General features: G+C 40.7%; 1 pseudogene; it reads left to right on the forward strand.

Moving 5' to 3' along the window:
* The first annotated feature begins 341 nt into the window (after window positions 1-341).
* On the forward strand, window positions 342-1789 carry LOC147902414 (uncharacterized; annotated as a pseudogene).
* Window positions 1790-7390: the final 5601 nt, after the last annotated feature.

Consider the following 7390-nt stretch of genomic DNA (forward strand, 5'->3'; position numbering starts at 1 on the left):
GCTTAGGTCCAAAGGGCCTTATGGGTTTTCATGTGTACTTGGTCAAGCTGACCTTATTAAGGAGGTCATTAGTGTTTTAAAGAACTTTAAAATGTTAAGTTAGCTTAGTCTTCATGCTATTGAGTGCGAAGAAAAACACATCCTTTAGTGTATTTTGCACCAGGCAAAATTGAGACAAACCAACTAAAATTATACGTGTCTTTAGAATGCTAGCTAAGATATTGAATAATTTAGTAGCAAAACCAACAAATGTGTGTTTAAACTAGTTGGACTTGGAGAATATTCATATTTTGATTGGCTAGGAAAAACTTGACACATGATGGAAACGTCTATACTCGTCAATGGCTTTCCTTCTGGCCAACGATCTGTTCCTTTGTTTCAAGGACAAGGTTTTTCAGGATGGAAAGCAAAATGTTATTGATACTCAAAGGTGATAATCTTTCTGATATTGTTTCTTGATGATCTCATTTGTCCATCCCAACTTGTTGATGCAACTATAAATCATGCTCTTGTGACCAAGGGCCCTCTCTTTGAGCAATGGAAATCTAACTTTGTCGATTGGTGTTCTCGTGATAAAGTAGCTCATTGGTATATTTTATCTGCTCTACATGATTCTCTTATGTTGGATGTATTTGCCATTCCTTCTTCTCATGCAATATGGGAATATCTCGTTGCTCCTTTTGAGAAGAAATCCGTCACAAAGATTCTTTATCTTCATAATATTTTGAGCACTCCGTACAAAGTTGGAGCTCCTATGACAACTCATATTGAGTCATTCAAGAATATCATCAATCAACTTGCTGCTGTCTGCTGGTGCACTTGTTTCACAAAATCAATCGGTAACCTATCTTCTCGACCTAGTCCAGGATCCATTATATGATCATATTGTTACCATCCTTTCTAACAAAAATGAGATTGATTTTGATCAAACTTGTATTTCTTTGATTGAGTATGCCCAATGACGCGAGTGTCATAAAGACCCTCATCAAACTGTTATGATAACAATGGATGATGTAGATTCAGAGACAGCTTGTGTTGCTCGGAAGTTTCCTTTCTCTAAATATGGACATGGTGGTCATCTGTACAGAGGTGGTAATTCTTCTCATCTCAAATATCCTGAGAAACATTGTTCTTATTGTGATAAGCATGGTCATCTTATCTCTAATTGTTGGGCTCGGCAATATGATGAGGAACATGGTGTTACCACTAAGCAACCCCACTTCTCCAAAAATTCTCCTTGTGAATATTGTGGTGGAAATCATCCATCTTTTCGGTGTTACAAGAGGCGTTATGATCGCCACGAACGTAATCAAGCATATGTTGCTCAACAACAGGATGCCCATACACATCAAGAGGCAAATCATATTTGTTCTAATGTCTCTCCAGAGAGGATACTTCATGTTCGAGATGGTTCCACTTTTATTGTTGATTCTGGTGCTACTGGTAATATGACATATGAATCTCAATGGTTACATAATTATCATGCTCTTCCTCACAAGAAATTGGTTTATCTTGCTGATGACACTACTTGTCAAGTCATGGGCGTTGGTGATTTATATCTTGGCACTCTTTCTTTAACAAGTCTTGTGAGGTGTTCTCCATGTTCTAGATCTTCAGAGAAATCTTCTTTCTGTCGCACGACTTGTTGATCTTGGTCTCTTTATTGGCTTTGACCACACAGTGTCGGATTGAGAAAGATGGACATACCGTAGCAGTTGCTCCTCAGCATGGTAACCTCTTTCAACTTTCCTTAAATGATGATATTGCCAATGTGGTTACAGCCCAGTGATCTAGACTGCAAGCTATGGCATCATCATTTTGTTGATTCAAATTTTGCCGAGATAATTGATATCAATCGTCATGATCTTGTGGATGGTATGAATCTCCCAGCTTGTCCTCACATGGGCCTCTATGAATATTGTGCTCTTTTGGCAAGCATCATCGAAAACCTTTTCATGTATCTACTTCAACTCATTAATATGCTTTATGGGATCTCATTCACACTGATATATTTGGCCTTTTCATCCATCTATGTCTTTTTACAGGTATTTCATCACTTTCATTTAAGGATTTTTCAAGATATACAACTGTATTTCTCTTGTGACATAAGTCAGAGGCCTTATCAGTATTCAATTAATATAAAACTACTTCAGAACTTCATACTGGTTTTCATATCAAGACTCTTCGTAGTGACAACGCTGGAGAATATATTTCTAATCTTTTTTATGATTATTGCATTGAGTGTGGTATTCATCATGAATATACTGTTCCATACTCTCCTCAACAAAATGGTGCTGCAAAGTGTAAGAATCTCTTGATGCTATGCGATGTATGCTCCTTCATTTTGGATTATCTTGGAGCTTTTGGGCAGAAGCAATTCTGACAACCATCTTTGTGAAAACTCATCTTCCTCCAACTGCACCTTCTGGTAAGATACCAATCATATCTTGGACAGGGCAGATCCTTCTATATCATAGTTTCAAACTTTTGGCTGCATTGCTTGTCACAACAACACAATGCATCCATAGACACGCACATAGACTTGTTTCCTTAATTTAAAAAAAAGTTACGGATGTGTCTATTAGCACGTCTATAGACCCGCATCTATAGGTGCATATATATAATAGACAGATGCGCCTATAGATGTGCTATTAGATGCTCTGTAGAAATTTAAACAAAATAGAAAGACGCACTAATAGATGCGCTTATAGATGCTCTGCAGATTTTTTAAAATAAAAAAAGTAGAAATTTGTGTGGTTGAATAGAATGAAGTGTATGATGTATGGTTGCAGGAATCCCATTTCTATAGTGTGCAATTCAATTCTTACATCCAATCGCATTTTAATTAGCATGATTCCATGCATGTCTATAGCCGATGATTACAATTCTGAATAAAACATTACAACTGCAAAATGTTTAGTTCACAAGGCATTCATTGATAGAACATTGCACAAGGAAATTAAATGCCAAAAAAATAAAAGGAGTGTATATTCATAGCCCAAAAAGCGCTTGTATATACATATAGCATAAAGCCAAGCCACCTGTTGCTTCAAGTACAAAAAATAAGAGGAGTGTATAAACAAGAGAAGCACGAAGCCAAACCAATGGCTTTAAGTACAAAAAAGAGTAGCTAGCACTAATTCTAGCACTACTTCTACAACTAATCTAAGTAATGTGCATCCTCTCTCCCTTCTTCATTGCCTTCTTCATCGCCTTCTTCCTGTTCAGTATCCTCGCCTTCTTCCTCGTGAATATCCCTAGGGGCCTGTAAATGAGGGACAACATATATCAATGTATAAAAAATCAAATCTTTATTTACAATATTGACATTATTTAAGTACTTTTAAATGCTTGGGGGGGCGCTCCAGTAGCCTAGATATACTGCACCTCAGTAATCAACCCCTCATCATAGAAGTGTCTTCATGCATGTCCTTTGCAATGTCCATGATGATAGGATGTCTCAACAAGAGTAGGGTACCTGCCCACGATATCAAGCTGCAAGATGACACAATTTACGGAGGGGTTAGTACAAAGAAACAACCTCCTAATAAACCACATAAACACAATATAATTTGAGATCAATACTTATTACAAATTGGGCCTCCCATGATTCAATACCCCCTACTCCAAAATGCATGTTTCCATATTGCTCCATTTGGATCCTAAGTGCCTCCATGTGCTGCAGATTGGGGTCTGCCTTCATTGCCTTCACTGCTTTCTTCCACTCACACTTATGAACGGTGTGGGGCTGGCCCCTTGGTGATTGACCTCCCTCTCTCTTGGCAATCTCGACTAGTGCCTGCCTCTTAAGCAAAGATCTTTTATTGGCAAGTATAACGGTAATCTTTGACTTTGCCCATTTCTCTGTGAACTCAACATTGGGGGGATTGGGATACCTAGAGTGTACATCATTGATGGTCTCATCAACCAACCTTTTTTATTGCTCAATCTCTGTAGTTGTTGGCAACTACAGAGCACATGAATGCCATGATGTCCTTCCCCCATACATCCCTGAAGATGCCTCCTCTCTCAGTGATGTCATAGAAGATCGTACCATCATCCTCTGTCATGTTTGCATCATCTGAATCCTCCTTGCCCCACCATTATCCCCAAAGCACTGTGCCATGCATCCCCCAGAGCTCTCCCTGCTACTACACCTGCTGCCCTATCATGACGAGCTAGTATGCTAGGCACTCATCTCTAGAGAAGGGACTACTGATCACATGGGAGTATGCTAGTGGCTCTACGAGACGGAAGGGCCTCCTGACGATAGGTGAAAAGGACTCCAAACTGCCACCGTAGGGGAGAAGGAAGTGCTGATGATTGGGGAGAAGGGACTCCAGATCGAGAAGGGGAGAAGGGACTATTGATGATCAAGGAGAAGGTTGAAGGCTCTATCATCTGCTGAGTTGTCTCGACTCCACATGAGTAATCTCAGTTGGTGCGAGTATGGGGTGGTTTGGAGTCTATACTGCTGACTCCTGGGGGGTGTTTTGAGTACTCATCATGTATGTGTATAACTCTTGAGGAGTGGGAGGGTGCCCCAAAATGTTATATAACTACTATAATGTGGCACCTTGAAGATCAAGCGAGGCTCTTGAAGAGCTTTCCTGGCCACATGATGAACTGTAGAAAAGAAGAGAAGAAGATTTCCATCATGTGTGCCCTCTTTCCATCATGCATGCAATCCTGTGATTTCCATCATGATGCCCTCTTTCCATCATGCATGCAATCTCGTGATTTCCATCATGCATGCCCTCTTTCTTTATCCTGCCGTCATGCTATTGTCCAATTTTCGTCATGCAATCACTTAATTCCATCATTCATGCAATCCCTTATTTCCTCACAAATGCTTAAGGCATTGAAAATTTGACTTAAACATGCATGCAAGGGAAAGGAAAAAGGAAAGAGAAGGGAAGATGGGAGAATGGAAGGAGGAGAGAGAATGGGAGGGGAAGGCGGAATGGATTAAGGAGAAGGGAGATGGTAAATGGAAAGGGAAAGGGAAGGGGATTTCCATCATGCATGCCCTATTTCTTTATCTCGCCCTCATGCTGCAGTCCAATTTCCCTCATGCAATCACTTATTTCCATCATTCATGCAATCCCTTATTTCCTTACAAATGCTTATAGCATTGACAATTTGACTTAAACATGCATGCAAGGGAAAGGAGAAATGAAAGAGAAGGGAGGATGGGAGAATGGAAGGAGGAGGGAGTGTGAAGATAGTGGGAGAGAAGGAAGGAAGCTCACTTGCGGCTTTCTCACATACACAATGGGGGAATACAGACAAAGGTGGAGGCTAAGAATAGTTTTCCTCTTCTTAGTTGTGTAAGCCAAAAGAACTCTAGTACAAAGAAATAGAGGAACCCTATATGTGGGTCTCAAACCAAACTCAGCTAACTAAGGTGGCATACTAACTGAGCCACAAACTAGAGTACATAAGGATAGCTGTCATCCAGTTATTATTCATGGGCGGTGTACCAACCGCATCTGCAGCTAACAAGTCGGTGACATAAATGCACAATGGTCACCCTGGCATATCACGAGTGGAGCTCGATATCTCAACACTCCCCCTCGAGCTCAATCCCAATTCCTGCACACCAAGTAGGTCTCTGAACTTGCGCAGCTTCTCTGTGCCCAATGCCTTCGTGAATATGTCAGCTACCTGATCCTCTGTGCGGACATAAACTAAATCAATAAGACCTAGTAAAACCTTCTCCCACACATAGTGATAGTGTACCTCAATGTTCTTTGTTCTAGCATGATAGACTGGGTTATTTGCCAAGTGTATACTGCTCATGTTGTCACAATAAATGACAAATGGCCCATCTGTAGACTGATGCATATCATAAAGTAGCTTATGTAACCAAGCTACCTCACATGCAGCCATTGTTGCACCCCTGTACTCAGCCTCTATGCTCGACAAGGCAATTGTAGGCTGTTTCTTGCTGCTCCAAGTGACTGCAGCACTCCCAAAAGAGAACACATATCCACTGGTAGATCGTCTATCAGAAATACTACCAGCCCAATCAACATCAGTGTATCCATGCAATTGTATCTGAACCCCAGCCTCATAAAATAGTCCATACTGCAATGTGGACTTCACATACCTGAGTATGCGTCTAGCAGCATCCAAATGCGGTTTCCTTGGAGCTTGCATAAACTGACTTACCAATCCAATAGCATAGCTCAAATCTGGCCTGGTAATAGTCATATAAATCAAACTTCCTACTACGCGTCTGTACATAGTAGGGTCTTCCAGAAGCTCACCTGCATCTGCGCTCAGCTTCACATTCTGCTCCAAAGGAACTGAAATAGGCTTACAGCCTGTCATCCTATATTTGGACAGCATGTCCAATCCATACTGCCTCTGCAAGAGCCGTATCCCACTTGGTGATATAATCACCTCAATGCCCAAGAAATAATGCAGATCTCCCAAATCCTTCATCTCAAACTTCTGCTTCAATAGCATTTTCACATGAAGGATATCTTCATCACTATCACCTGTGATGATCAAATCATCAGCATAAATGACAAGCAGCATAATACCTTTCTCTATTTTTCTCACATAAAGTGGGAAATCTGCCTTGGAAATCTGAAAACCAATAGTGACAAGATACTGTCCTATCTTGTCAGACCATGCTCTAGGTGCTTGCTTCAAGCCATACAAGGCTTTCTTCAACTTGTAAACAAACTCAGGATGAATAGCATGAACATAACTTGGTGGCTACTCCATAAAGACCTCTTCTTGCAAATCACCATGCAAGAAGGCATTCTTTACATCCATCTGATGTAAAGACCATCCCTTTGATGCGGCCATAGCAATGACTGCTCTTACAGTTGCCATCCTTGCAACCGGACTAAATGTTTCTTTATAATCAATGCCATATGTCTGTGCATACCCCTTGACAACTAATCTTGCCTTGTATCTGTTCATAGAACCATCTGCATTGTGCTTCACCTTATAAACCCACTTACAGCTAATTGCATTCTTGTCTTTAGGCAAAGGCACCAATTCCCATGTAGCATTTGCTTCCAAGGCATCCATTTCTTCATCCATGGCTTTCTCCCATTTTTCTTTTCCCATGGCTTGCTCAAAAGAAGTGGGTTCTGGTTCCTGTATCACTTTGACCATATAGGCATAGTGAATGGCTATAAATCCATCATATTTCAGCCTATCCATAGGATACCTAGCTCTAGTAGACCTGTGCAAAATAGGCTTACTTCCAGGTGCTCTCAAAGCATCCCTGGTCTTCCTTCCTCTAGGTGTAACAATAGAAGGAATACCCAACTCATCATCAATGCTCTGTTCTGAGCCACTGGATTCAGCATCCACATAAGAGTGACCTGCATTCACATCAAACATGGGCTGATCTACCTTCTATTTT

This window comes from Dipteris shenzhenensis, chromosome 4, assembly GCF_047967505.1.
Source record: "Dipteris shenzhenensis isolate YYH24624 ecotype China chromosome 4, Dip_SZ_1.0, whole genome shotgun sequence".
NCBI lineage: Eukaryota > Viridiplantae > Streptophyta > Polypodiopsida > Gleicheniales > Dipteridaceae > Dipteris > Dipteris shenzhenensis.